This window comes from Diabrotica undecimpunctata, chromosome 4, assembly GCF_040954645.1.
Source record: "Diabrotica undecimpunctata isolate CICGRU chromosome 4, icDiaUnde3, whole genome shotgun sequence".
NCBI lineage: Eukaryota > Metazoa > Arthropoda > Insecta > Coleoptera > Chrysomelidae > Diabrotica > Diabrotica undecimpunctata.
The window spans coordinates 147,682,213-147,698,221 of record NC_092806.1 but is presented as its reverse complement, the minus strand read 5'-3'; positions in this window follow the sequence as shown (position 1 = coordinate 147,698,221).

The window sequence follows — 16,009 nt, the reverse complement described above, 5'->3', positions numbered from 1 at the left end:
GCTAAAGAATTCTTTAATGAGTACCTCTGCAACGGTAGCTGCTTCTTGATTTGGTATCGCATAGGCCTCAGTCCATTTCGTAAAATAATCCATGGCTACCAGGATATATTTATTTCCATCATTCGTCTCTGGAAGTGGACCTGCAATGTCGATTGCTACTCTTTCTATAGGACTACCAATATTGTACTGTTTCATGGGTGCCCTCTTTTTACCAACCGGACCATTACTGGTTGCACACAGTTCACATTTCCATCTTCTTACATCATCTTAACAGTTCACCCAATAGAACTGTTCTCGAACCTTTTGCAGAGTCTTCGTAATACCAAAGTGTTCACCTGATGCACTTTTAGGTACATTCAACTAAAGCTTAGATTCTGTACCATCATCGTTCTCAAAGGTTCTATACAGAACCTTTATCTTTATCTATATCTTTTACCACTAGGCAATTCCATTGGCTCCAGTAACACTTGACTTCGGGACTACATGCACTAATGTCTTGCCAAGAAGGTCTTTCATTTCGACGCACCCAATCCAATACTCTTTTTATACATGGATCATCTGCGTGAGCGTCTTGTAGCTGTTGAGGCTGCCATTGATCATTAATGACGGTGGTTCGTCTCACGGGGCAAAGTCGTTCTTCTAATCTAAGACAGTGATTACAATTTGCACTGTATGGCTATTGTATTATTTTCTTGCAATTTACAGCGAATGTGACCTACGTCGCCACCATTCCAACAACTGGGTTCACGTCTCTTTGGCATCGTGTTACGAACTACTTTCCGTACGATTTCCTCCAGAAGTTTTTCGTTTTGTTCGTCGCTCTCTTCAGAGGTTCGTACTCGATAGCTCCGTGAAGCTCGACTAGCTGTCTAGTGTTCCAAGGCAATGGCGAGCGCTTCATCTAAAACTTTCGGTATTGCTAGTCGTAAAGCTTTCTGTAGTTCACTGTCTCTCAACCCATTGATTGTTCACCCACTTGTTGTTGTAAGAAAATACATGTTCCTAGCAATATTATCCACAGATAAAATTAATTTCAATAATTATAATTACAACAGTTTTCCCGTTGGCAATTTTAAAATATTTGTGGGACATATTATATTCTGTTTGACGGAAATAAAGTTAAACGATTAAATATATTGTATAAAATATTGTATCCACCAATATAATTATATAATTCAATAAAATAAAATAAAATCTGAATATTTACGTAAAATATCGATTTGTGGATATAATCGAAATGTCGATATATTTTTTATCAAATACCTGTATACCCCAGGCAAATTATTAGAATTAGTGTTTAAAGGGCCAACAGGTGACCTTTAAAATTTCAAATACTCCTGTATAATAGCCAGCAAAAGCTAAACAAAGCAACAAAAGCCTGGCCAATGCGATAATGTTAGACAACTGAACAATAAGCCAATTCGGAATTGTTTCAACTGTTTGTACCGCTTTGATAATAAGTATTTAGGAAATAGTTTACTGTTTATAAACGAGTAATGCTTTTCATAGTTATCATTCCATAATTATCGACTCTTTAACATACGCAAACAAGTCGAAACAAGTTCGGATTATGCAGGATTTGAATTGGGGATTTGTCACACAGCATGTGCATTAACATTTACATGACACTAACATGGCAAATCGGTAGCTCACTGAACTGCAGCAGTATATTTTGCTAATGGGAAAAAATGATTGATCATGGGCGGAACAGTGTGTTAAAAGATGAGTTTCATTCATAAAATTTAAATTGAACTTGACAAGAGAAAAGCATTTAATAATTGTGTAGTTAGATAATTTTGTTTATATATTTACAATTTCTGTCGCATCGACTATTCATGCTGATTGGCCACATGTCGATTTTTAGTTTATAATCTGTGAAATAGACTGTAGTTCCTTTTAAAAATGTAGAATAAGTTTTTAAGTTGCGGTTTTCACCTAAAAACACTTTTATCATTATCATCTTTGGCTCTACAACCCTGTGTGGGTCTTGACCTGGTCAAGAATTAGTCTCCATTCCCCCCTATCTTTCGCCCTGGCTTTCCAATTTCTGACTCCTAGATTCCTCAAGTCATCTTCGACTTGAGTTTTAAATCTAGATCTTGGCCTGTCTTAGCCACCTTAGTCTATTAATTTTAATAGACCGGACGATGTTGCATTTTTCATAGCATTGATACAACTCAAAATTGTAGCGCCTCCATATCCCGCTCTCTTGTACTCTTCCGTATATGTGCCTAAATATTCTTCTTTCAAAGCGGCCTAACAGTTCTTCGTCGCTTTTTACCATAGTCCATGTCTCTGACGCCTATGTCAGGACAGGTTCAATAAGAGTTTCATATATAAGTATCTTGGTTTTTCTGCTAATTATGTGTGTCGACGACAACCCATTTTGTATTTGAACGGTCCGCCACTGCAGCCCAGCTAGCCAGCTAGTCGGTACAGACGACAGATGACAGAATGACATTCCATCACCAGCCGTTGAGAAGCATAGAACTATTTGTTATTGTTTTCATATTTTTGTGCAAATTCATAAATAAATGCAGTATTTTAGACTATTAATTAATTTCAATGAATACAGTCCACTACAACAATAAACATTGGTCCATTCGACCCGATATTTGTGATAAAATCAGTGCTAAAAGTGATTCACAGTTAACGGTCAAGTGAAAGAACACGTGGGATTGCCGAACAATATACATCCAAAAATACCGGTGAGTTCCCATCTGATTCCTATACCTATTTATACTGTTTTTGTTTGTGTAAGTTGCATAAAACTATTTACAATCTATATATCTATTTAAATTCAATTCGAATCTATTTGATTAATAAACAATGTCGGACGAACACTTAAAAAGATTAATTAGAAAACGAGCTGGTCATAAGGCTTCATTTACAATTTTCTCCAAATTTCTAGAGTCTATTAAATGCAAATTAGAATTACATGATGTTGAAAAAATCGAACTAAGCGACAGAATAAATAAACTAGAAAATACATTTTTAGAAATTAAAATTATCCAATCAGAAATAGAAGAATTGGCAGACGATCCCGAACCACACTTTGTGATAAGGGAAGAACTTGAAAACAATTTTTATTCACTATCGACTAATGCCAAAGCATTGTTAAATAAATTCATTTCAGATATTGATGATAAAAAGTCGGTGACAAGCGAGCATACAAGCAATAACACTTCTATTTCTGACGGGGCTTATCGTTTACAAGGTGTAAAACTGCCAACAATACAAATTCCAAAGTTCGACGGCACATACGAATTTTGGCTAGAATTTCGAGACACTTTTGAGTCACTCATTCATACAAATGATAGTATTACAAATATTCAGAAGTATCATTATCTTCGGGCATCATTACAAGGAAATGCCGCCGCAGTCATAAAACCTATCGAATTTTCCGCAAACGGGTACAATTTGGCATGGGACTCTGTATGTGATCGATACAATAATAAAAAACTCTTAATACACAATCATATTAAAGCTTTATTTTCATTGGAATCTATTCACAAAGAATCTTTTGTAAAATTTCGTAAATTAGTAGATGATTTTTCAAAACATTTAAAGTCACTTCAACAATTAAATCAGCCGTGTGAACAATGGGATGCCTTACTTATATTCATTATAACATCAAAACTAGACGAAACTACTATTAGGGAATGGGAAAAGCATATTGCTACTCAAACGGAACTACCAACTTTATCCGATCTAAAAGGATTTTTAAAATCAAGAGCAGATTTTCTAAAGGCAATTGAAATGAACATTGAAACAAAAAATAAAAGTAAGGAGAACAGGACGACTAGGGGATTCTTAGCAACAAAAACAAACTATACATGCGTCTCTTGTCAAGGCGACCATAGCATTTACACTTGCGAAACATTTTTAAATTATCCAATAAACGAAAGGTGGAATTTTATTAGATCAAAATCATTGTGTACAAACTGCTTGCGATCGGGTCACTCCAATAAACAGTGCAAACTCGGGCCATGTCGCAAGTGCAAAGCACGTCACAACTCACTTTTACACAATAATACAAATGATAGGAGCATCATTATAAGCCAAAATAATTCGGGCACGTTCAATAGAAATTTGAATATATCCAATAGCAGTATTAATACAAATCCATCACAAAGTACAAGTGAGCCAATAAATCCAGTAACAAGTAACAATACATTTTGTGGTAACAGCATGCTTTCTTGTTCTGATACAGGCTATGTTTTTCTCTCAACAGCAATCTTAAGTGTTAAAGATATGAATGGTAAAATGCAAAGGGCTCGTGCACTATTGGATTGCGGGTCTCAATCTTCATTTATCACAACAAACATGTGTAACAAACTAGGAATCAAACCACAAGATGTCAGCTTAAATCTTTTGGGCATAGGCAACAAACTATCAACTATTACAGGTCAATGTCAGTTAGAGATTTGCACATCTAATAATAAATTTGTAAAAATAATCAACTGTTTTGTATTGCCAAAAATAACAAATATTCTTCCTCATACAAACATTGATGTAAGCGCTATAAACATTCCTAATACAATTCGGTTAGCAGATCCTAATTTTGGCAATGCTGGATCTATTGACATTCTTATCGGCGCAGATATTTTTTGGCATTTGATTTGTAAAGGTCGCATATCTTTAGATCAAGGTCCTATTTTAACAGAAACAATATTTGGGTGGATAATTTCTGGCCCGCTGGGATCGGTTCCCCACAATACAATATCTTGCAATCTTAGCACAAATCTGGAACTAACTAAACTTCTTCAGCAATTTTGGGAAGTAGAGGAATTGCCAAATATTCCTCATCTATCTGAAGAAGAGCAATTGTGCGAGGACAATTTTCAAAAAACTACTACACGTGATCCAAATGGTAGATTCATAGTTATGATGCCATTAAAACAATATCCGCATGTGTTGGGTGATTCAAGGATACAAGCTGAAAGAAGATTTCATCATCTAGAAAAAAGATTAGCACAAAACAATCCTCTTCGCGAACAATATATACAATTCATGCGCGAATATCAGGAGCTAAACCACATGTCGTTAGCAGATATCTCTGAAAACTCTACTGTCGACTACTACATGCCACATCATGGTGTCCTAAAGGAGGACAGTCTTACAACAAAACTTCGTGTCGTGTTTGACGCATCTTCACCAACAAGCAACGGGTTATCATTAAACAATATTCAATGCGTCGGACCCAGTATACAACAAGATCTATTCTCAATTCTCATCCGATTCAGAAAACACAAATTCATCATAAGCTCAGACGTAACCAAAATGTACAGGCAGGTGTTAATTCATCCCAGCCAACGCAGTCTTCAAAAAATAGTCTGGAGGGAAAGTCCTTCAGATCCATTACAACATTTTGCTTTAAATACGGTTACTTATGGCCAAGCATCAGCTAGTTTTCTTGCTATCCGATGCCTTTTCGAGTTAGCTAACGAATGCCAATTGTCGCAACCAGAAATCGCGAAGATATTACGTCAGGATTTCTACGTAGATGACTTGTTAACCGGTGCGGATACTATTACTGAAGCTTCGAACATTTGCCGTGAAGTCTCACGTATTTTACTTACAGGTTGTTTTCCACTCAGAAAATGGATTTCAAATGACCCAAGAGTTTTAGAAAGGGTAAATAATCAAGATGATTCCTTTGGAATTCTAAACCTCTCTAAAGATGGAGTCACAAAAACTTTAGGACTTATTTGGTCATCCCAACGTGATTCGCTATTATACAATGTACAATATAACAATTACAAGGAAACTTGTACCAAAAGAGATGTTCTTTCTTTAATTGCAAGAATATACGATCCACTAGGCTTAGTAGGTCCTTGTATCATACTTGCGAAGATTCTAATGCAAAGGCTATGGACTGAAAAACTGAATTGGGATGAAAAATTAAGCGGTTCATCACTAAATACTTGGAATAGATTGAAAAATGATCTTGCCAATCTGAAACAATTAAGTATACCACGTCATGCAGTGTGCAATAATGCTAAAGATATAGAAATACACGGTTTTTCGGACGCATCACAACAAGCCTACGGTGCTTGTATCTATTTAAGAAGTACTGATGACAAGGGAAATATCTCGGTTAAAATTCTATGTGCTAAATCAAAGGTTGCCCCTATCAAAACTCTAAGCATTCCACGCCTAGAGCTTTGCGCAGCTGTATTACTTTCACGTCTTTTAACTAAGGTAATTGAATCCATTAATATAGACCTCAATAAATGTTATTTATGGTCAGATTCCACAATAACCCTTGCTTGGATCAATACTTCTCCTAACAATCTTCAAACCTTCGTAGCTAACAGAGTCTCCGAAATTCAGGTCTTAACAAAGTCCTATACATGGAAGTATGTACCCACACAAGATAATCCTGCAGACCATCTATCAAGGGGATTATCTCCTTCTCAAATACTAAATTCTTCACTATGGTGGGACGGTCCGTCATGGTTGTCTTTAAGGGAAGAATTTTGGCCCCTTTTAAATCCAAAGGTAGACATTCTACCCGAAATAAAATCTCAAACTATTCTCAATTTTGTTTCCTATTCTCAGCAAGAACAATGGTTTCCATTCAAGGCCTTTTCACAATATTCGCGTTTACTGCGCGCATTTGCATACATCCTTAGATTTAAAAATAATTTATTAACACCCAAAATTCTTAGAGAATGTGGCTCTCTAACATTAACCAATATTAATGACGCTCGTCGTTATTTATTGAAGATCATACAACTACACTCTTTTCGCGAAGAGTATGATCAGCTGTCAAAACAAAAAAGCGTTAGTTCCAACAGCAAGCTCTTCTCTTTAAACCCATTTATTGACCAGGATGGTTTAATACGTGTTGGTGGTCGCTTGGCTAACTCGGATTTTCTATATGACAAAAAACATCCCATTGTCTTGGATTCAAAACATCATTTCACGATATTATTTTTCCGTCATGAACACCTGCGTCTATATCATGCAGGCCCTCAGCTGCTTCTATCTACTATTCGGGAGACATATTGGCCTATATCAGGCAGAAACCTATCTAGGTTGACTGTTAAACAATGTACTACTTGTTTACGATTTAATCCTAAACCTATACAACCAATCATGGGTGATTTACCACGTGACCGATTACTATACACATTTCCCTTTGCCATCACTGGTATTGACTACGCCGGTCCGTTTTTGTATAAAAATAAGGGCAGAGGTGCCAAATTAAATAAATGCTATATTTCATTATTCATATGTTTTGCTACAAAGGCGATTCATCTTGAGCTCGTAACCGATTTGAGCACTCAAACATTCATGCTTGCCTTGCGCCGCTTTATCGCTCGTAGAGGAAAGCCAGCCAAATTGTACTCAGATAATGGTAGAAACTTCGTAGGTGCCATGTCTGAACTTAAAAGATTTTTAAAAATTAACAATGCACACATACAAGATTCATGTACACATGAGGGTATTGAATGGCATTTAATTCCGCCATATTCTCCACATTTCGGGGGACTCTGGGAATCCGGAGTAAAATCTTGTAAATTTCACTTAAAACGTTCACTTAAAAATACAAATCTTACATTTGAGGAGTTTGCAACAATACTATCACAAATAGAAGCAGTACTCAACTCCAGACCTTTGTGTCCTATTAGTCCTGATCCTAATGATTTAACACCACTCTGTCCCGCTCATTTCCTCATCGGTAGAATGCCAACGCTAGCTCCAGAACCAGATCTACTCCAAGAGATTTCACAAGGACTCAATAGATTTCAACGCATCCAACAAATTTTCCAAAGTTTCTGGAAGAGATGGTCTTCCGAATACGTCGTCGAGCTACAGAGACGTTCTAAGTGGCAAATATCCAAGGGAGAATTAGTAGAAGGAACTTTAGTCCTTATCAAAGATGACTGTCTGCCACCAGCAAAGTGGAAACTAGGCAGAATAACTCACATACATGACGGATCGCAGAATACCGCTAGAGTTGCAAAAATAAAGACTCAAGAAGGTATCATCACGAGGTCATTCTCCAAAATATGTCCTCTCCTTCCATTAAATTGAAAGATTCAGGATCTTTCAAGGCCGGGAGTATGTCGACGACAACCCATTTTGTATTTGAACGGTCCGCCACTGCAGCCCAGCTAGCCAGCTAGTCGGTACAGACGACAGATGACAGAATGACATTCCATCACCAGCCGTTGAGAAGCATAGAACTATTTGTTATTGTTTTCATATTTTTGTGCAAATTCATAAATAAATGCAGTATTTTAGACTATTAATTAATTTCAATGAATACAGTCCACTACAACAATAAACAATGTGTGATGTTAAGAGCTGCTTTAGTCCAAAATAAGCTGTGGTATCGCCAGGTATACTACTACTACTAAGGATTTCCACAGTTTTCACTGTCTTCCTTCACTCAACCGTTTTCTCCAATTTTCCCTGTCATTCCAGTCTCCATCTCGCAGGGTTCTTTTCTCCATAGCCTCGTCGATTTCATCTCTGAATGACCTTCGGGGTCTTCCTCTCTTTCTTCTTCCAATCGGGCTCCATTCTGTGATTTTGTTTATCCAGCGTCCTCTGTCCGCTCTTCTGACGTGGCCGTACCAGGATAGTCTCTTCTCCTCTATATAGTCGATTATGTCTGATTGCACTCCCATTCTCCGCTTAATCTCTGCGTTTTCAATTCTGTCTCTTTTTGTAAGTCTACAGCTTCTCCTCAGGAACTCCATTTCTACTGCTCTTATTCTACCTCTATTTCTCTTGTTTATTGTCCAGTTTTCGGACCCATATGTCAGGATACTTCTTGTCAGGGTGTTATATATTCTCTTTTTTGTCTTTATCGTAATGTTCTTATCCCACAACACTGAGTTTAGTTGTCTTATACAGTTTCTTGTTTGTCTCAGTCTGTTGTTTATATCTTCTTCTGTTGTTCCCTGGTTCGATATTATGGTTCCTAAATACTTGAATTTATCTGTTCCATTTATTTGTCTTCCCTCGTCTATCTCTAGGTTTCTCATATCCTTGTTTTCTGTTGTTAGGTATTCGGTTTTCTCTAAGTTTATTTCCATTCCGTTGTTTTTATATTCTTCTTCTAGTTTTCTGAGCATAAAGCTGAGATCTTCTTCATCTTGTGCGATGACTACTTGATCGTCGGCAAAACTTAAGGTGTATAGGTATTCGTCTCTTACTGGTATGCCCATTCCTTCGCACTTTCTCCTCCATGGTTTGAGTGTCTTTTCCAAGAATATTTTAAACAGAGTAGGGGACGTAGCACAGCCTTGTAGAAGTCCTTTTGTCGTCTTAAATGGATTGTAGGCTTTATTTCCACATTTAATAGCTACTTTGTTTTCTTTGTATAGTGCTTTAACTGCTTTTATTAGTGTTTGTCGGATTCCGAGATCATTCATTGCTTCCCATAATTTGACTCTAGGTATTGAGTCATATGCTTTCTTTAGATCAACAAAGGCCAGATGGACCGGTCTACCTTTTGCCATTTTCTTCTCTATCAGTTGTTCTAATGTGTACGTATGATCTAGACATGATTTTCCTACTGTGAACCCTGCTTGGTCTTCTCCAATTTTTCCTATTATTTCAGTTTCTAGTTTTTCTTTAATAATTTTCCCGTAAAGTCTACCTACCGACGATATTATACTAATTCCTCTGTAGTTTTCACATTTTTTCCTGTTTCCTTTCTTATGTATGGATGTGATGTATGCTTGTGTCCATTCCGCAGGTATTTCTTCTCCATTTAGTCCTCTTTCGAACATTCTATGTAGCATGCGGAATAACTTTTCCGTTCCGTTTTTAATTAGTTCGTTTGGTATTCCTCCGGGTCCTTTGGCTTTTTTGTTCTTCAATGTCTTGATTGCTCTCTTAACTTCTGCCAGGCTTATTTCTATCTGGTCGTATGCCCCATTTCCTGCATGTTCTATATTCTCTTCCTGAAATTCGGGACGGTTTTCTGTAAGTAGTTCTACGTAGTATTCTTGCCACTCGTTTTCACTAATTTTGCCGATCTGGGTTTTCTCTGTCTTATTTCGTTGAAGTGCTTTTAATATTCGCCATGATTCTGAATTTCTCGTTCCTCCGATATGTCGTTCTATCTCTGTGCATGCTTGTTCCCATCGTTCGTTCTTTTCATTTGTTACTCTTTTCTTTACCTCTCTGTTTTTCGCTCTATATAGGTCTAAGTCTTCCTGTTTTTTGGTGTTTAGGTATTTTATGTGTAGTTTTTTCTTTTCTTTTATGCATTTCAATGTGTCTTCCCTTAATTTGATATTCTGATGGGTGTTCCTTTGGTCGTCTTCTCCAAGAGCTTCTAAGGCCGCTGAAATCAGGCAGGTTTTTATGTGTTCATGCATTTCATCTAACGTGTCATATCTGAATTCTTCTAGTTTTTGGTCTAGTCTTCTTTTGTATAAATCTTTTATTGATTCTTCCTGCAATAGATGTAATTTGAGCCTCTTTTCGTTTATTGTCGTTCCCGTTGTAACAATCGATGTATGTTTTTGTTTTGTCCAGATATAGGGGAATTCCATCCATGCCACCACAAGTTTGTGATCTGTTCCACACTCTGCCCCTCTTTTCACTCTGATGTCTTTCACTTTGATGGAGCTTTTGTGGTTCATGATAATGTAGTCAATAATGGATCTTAGTTTTCTTGTCTCTTGAGTCCATGTGTATTTATGTATATTTTTGTGTTTGTAAAATCCGTTCATAATTTTCAAATCATTTACTTCACATAGTTCTACCAATCTTTCTCCGTTGTCGTTAATTGTGTCTTCTCCAAATGGACCAACTGTTCTGTCATTGTCTTTTCTTCCGACTCTTTCATTTAGATCCCCCACTATTATTATTTCTTGTTTAGGTTTTCTCTTATCCATTTGTTCTTGAAGTTGTTCGATAAATCGTTCTTTCTCATTGGCTGGACTGTCTTCCGTTGGACCGTATGTTGCTAGTATTATAATTTCTCTGCCATACATCTTGATTTTCAGTTTGGCAATTCTCTCGTTTATGGGTTCCCAATCGTCTATAGATTTTTCCCATTTCTTCTTTAGTAGAATTCCAACTCCAGCTTTTGCGCGGTCTTTCTTTTCTACTCCGCTCCAACAATGGATTAGTTCCCCTATTCTTTCCGTGCCGTTTCCTTTCTTTTTTGTTTCCGTTGTGACGAGGATATCGAGATTCATCTTTTCGAATTCTGATGTTACTTCACTGGCTTTTGTTCTCCAGCCCTGCACATTCCATGTGCCGATTCTTAGTTTTCTCTGTCTTTGTCTTCGGTTGAGTTTCGAAGCCGGGTTTGTTGAACTCAAAGCAGAAGTGCCCCCCCCGTATCCGATGGGGCTCCCTCCTTCGGAGGTGTGGATTGCCACCCGGGGATTAATTTTAAAATTTTTCATTTCTGCCAATTGTTCGTTAGCCCTTGGATTTTTTTAAGTGTGCTAGGTTGCTAACGCCTAACGCCACAACCCCCTTTTGGAGGACCTATTGTTCAGCCGCCCACTCTGGGTCAGACGCTGTTTGCAGCCGCCCACTCTGGGTCAGACGCTACTGTTGTCAGTTTTGGTCCGCGTCGGGTATTTCATTTCCCCGATACCACCCATATCTGGGAGGCATTCCCCTATCCGCCACCTGGGGACGCGTCCGGTAGAGGATTGACAACCTCCTCCTCGGAATCGCCAGGTATATTCTTCTATTAATTTCTGCCCTTACTAGGTTGCTGTTATTTAGTTGTGTTCCAAGATATATAAACTCCGAGACCCCTTCTAATGTGTGTTCTTCTGTCACCAGATCTTGTGGTGCCACTATTTGTGTGCTGTTCGTGACCTTTATGTATTTTGTTTTGGATACGTTAACCTGCAGTCCCATTGTCTTCGCGGATTTTTCTAATGTTTCAAAAGCCTGTATCAGGTCTCTTTTTCTCAGTGTTACTATGTCAATGTCATCTGCGTAGGCCAATATCTGTAAACTTCTATTGATGGTCGTACCTCTGGTTGTTATGGCCGATTTCTCTATGGCTCTTTCTAGCGCGATGTTAAACAATAGGCACGATAGATTGTCTCCCTGGCGTTATTCACTATGTCTTTGAAAAGACCTTCACACTCTGTTTTGTACCTTGACTTTGCACTCAACTTTCGATAGAGTTGCCTTTACCAATGTTATTAGATGCGACGGAATATCTAATTCTGCCATGGCATTATAAAGTGTATATTTTCAAAGGTTTGTCTGAGAAGGAAAATCTGATCAATTGTTGACCTTTCTTTTCGGAATCAACATTGGTATTTGCCTATTTTTTTCTCAGTATATACTAGTAAACGATCCTAAAGTATATAAGCCAGGACTTTGTAAGCCGTATTTAAGAGGGTAATGCCTCGATAGTTGTCACATATTAGTGGATCCCCTTTCTTGTGAATAGGTATTATAATACCTACATTCCAACTGTCTGGGAGTTTTTCTTCTCTCCAAATGGATGCAATAAGTTTTATTATGTATTTTTTTAGCGCGTTTGCTCCATATTTGAACGGCTCAGGGGGTATACCATCTTCTCCAGGGGATTTGTTGTTTTTTAACATTTTTATTACCTTTACAACTTCTTCTTCTGTTGGTATATTATTTTTCTCCCTCTCATCGTCTACGTCTCCACTGTGGTCATTTATGTCAGTCACTTCTCGGTTGCCTATATTTAATTTCTCAGAAAAATTCTCCGCCCATCTCTCCACTATTTGATCCGGCTCATTGATAATTTCGGCTTCCTTACTTTTTATTATGGTTATTCTAGGTTTAAATTCTTTTCTGTTGCGTTCACATTTTTATCAAATTTTCGCGCTCCGTTTTGTGAATTGAGCCTTTCTAGTTCCTGTAGCTGGTTTTCTAAATGTCGTTTTTTCTTTTATTTTAGTATCTGTTTCTATTTAGGTTTCATAATATCAAACAAAGGAACAACGGAGGAAGATATAAAAAATAGACTAGGACAAACAAGAGACTGCATACGAAAATTGAACCCGGTACTATGGGATAAGAACATCAGCATGAAAACAAAGAAAAAAATATATAATACCATGACAAGAAGTATCCTCACTTATGGGTGTGAAAATTGGACAATAAATAAGAAAACCAAAAACAAAATAAGAGCAACAGAGATGGAATTTCTAAGGAGAAGCTGCAGAGTAACAAGAAGAGATAGGATAAATAACATGGAGATTAAGAGGAGAATGGGCATGAACTCCGACATAATAGACTACATCGAACAGAAGAGGTTAACCTGGTACGGACATGTCAGAAGAGCAGACCAAAATCGGTGGATAAATAGAATAACAGAGTGGAGCCCGATAGGAAGAAGAAAGAGAGGCAGACCCCGAAGATCTTTCAGAGATGAGGTGGACGAAGCAATGAGTAGAAGAAACCTACAGGAAGGGGACTGGCTAAACAGGAAAAATTGGAGAAAACGGTTGAGTGAAGGAATACAGTGAAAACTGTGGAAATCCTTGTATATATATATATATTCTCTGCTTGTCTCATCTGTTTGTACCCCTCTTGATCTTGTCTTAACCTTCTGTTTTGGAGTTTCCCATACGCCTTCCTTTCTTGTTTCTTCTTTCCTAAAACTGTTGTTGCTACTTACTTCTTTCAGGATATTTTCGCACTCATTCCAGTAATTTACACTAAAAACACTTTTCTATTGCCAGATATTTGCTAGTGGACATTCTTGAATAAATTTTAAAAATAGTTGTGAATCTATTTTCTTATGGCATTAAGTTTTGAACATTTTAACAGAGAGCTGTAATATCTATCACATATTTGTTGATAGTTTTTATCGAATAACTATGGGTCTTCTACCGCACCTTATAAAACCGAATTAAAATATCTCCAAAATTTAATTAACTAAATTCGTAATCCCAAATTAATAGTAGGGGGTATGAACTGGCACAATATCATGTGGGATAGCAACAAAACAGATAAAAATGGTCGATTGCTCATGGTAATTATAAATGCTTAACATTTACCTAATACTCATAAATACTGGTAAATCCACACATTTCAGCTCACAGAGTAGTACTTCCTCCGCCATAGATATGTCGTAGGCAATCGGTGTAACATGTCATTCCGTGAAAAGCCTAGTCATTACAGGTATTGCCAGCAAACGCTGTATTACTTTCATTATTACTTTGTTTGACTGAAATTATGTGCCATTTCAGAGACTGCCATCCGTGGCAGATGGCAAACGGTGATACCGGCCGAATGATTGAACGTTACAGCAAAGAATATACTTAGCGTCTATATTCTTTGGTTACAGCATCTGACGGTTGTATGTTTCAATCGTCGAATTAAGATTTTATCACATATCTCGTTGCAAGTGTTTATTATTATATAAATATGGATATTCACAAGGGTGTATTTTATGCAAAAGTAAACCAATATTATCAAGTGAACAAAGACGCCAAAAAGCCGTGGAAATATGATGAAATTAATGAGGTAAGAACAACTTAAACCTAACCTTAAATATAAAAAATGCGCAGCCGTTCATTCCTCGGACGCAGATTATAACCCAGTCAAATTAGAACATGGTTGATAATCTCGAAAAAGCAAGTAGTAAATAAAGTAATATGCAATTGCTTCAGTTAGTTCCTAAGTAATTGTCAGAAACTAGGTACCTATCATTTTGTTTATTTTAGGTCGCACGAGAAATTTTGCTTGTCAAGCAAACCAGTGACAAAAGAACCCGAAGGCAGTATCACTTATTATGCCTATAGGATACATTGCAGGTGGGACACAAACAAGTCATAATTAAGAAAAGGTTAGAAGATAGTGAGAACATTATATACTTTACTCCGTATGAACATTTGCTTGACATATTATATTCTTTGCATATTTCTATCGGACATTGGTCCAGAGATAAAATGATATTTGGTCTGAAATCTAAATATCACATTTCACGACATGGTATACAATGTTTTTCTAGAAAAATGTATTAAGTAATATTTTACAACTTCATTGTAAGTTGTGATACAAGAAAGCAAGCTAGTGGAATATTACTAAAATAACATTCAAATCAATTTACCAGACTCTTTTAATCAAGAAGAGGACAGACAAAAAATAAATTCTTTATTTTTCTTTATCTTTAACTGCTGAGCATAGTGAGCATCTCTTAAATCTTAAAAACTCGCGTGAAAATATTAATTTAGAATTTCAAGCAAAAATAATAACAACTGGAGAGGAAAAGTCACTTTTTGTTAGAGAATTTTGAAAAATATTATTATCACCTATTATTATTTTTTAAATACGCAAATAACCATGTATCTATATTTAATTGAATAAAGTAATTTCTTAAAAGTTTTGTTTTATATTTTTTAATAAAAAATATTTATATCTGACTTTGCTTATTAATCATCAATTTACAAAATTATCCTGCTGCTGCCATCTAGCCACAACTATAGAAACTTCAATAAAGTTAACTATTTGGGCGGTACCAGAAAGACCTCTGATTTTGGTCCACCTATTATAGCTACTAATATTCTAATTAGCTAGTTTATATAAGGCGTGTTTTTGTTTCGACTAATGTATTTTTGGGTACTGCCTACATATCGTCCTATTCGTTACTATTAGTGCTATTAGTCAGGAATGATAAAGCCACTAATTAGTTAGTCTATTTGAGTATCTATACAAAGTTTTGGTATTTTTGTAGTATCTATTATTATGATTAAATAATAACTTTATGTCAGAAAATTATAACAAATGTGATCTTACTTACTTTATGTAGGTATATTTTTTAATACGAACAGTATTTTATCGTATTTGAATTCTCTTATGTCAGTTTGCAAATATGGTTTTAGATAAATGTGGGGCGCAAAATACTTTTTTAATTTTTTAATATTAAAACGAAGGATGTAAAACAGTACATAAATAAACCTAAAATTTCAGTAATATATTAATTTTTTTGGACTATACTCACCACAACAATATCAAACTTAATTGCCTAAAAACATAGAATTTTTTAAGCTAACTTATAGAGCTCTCTATA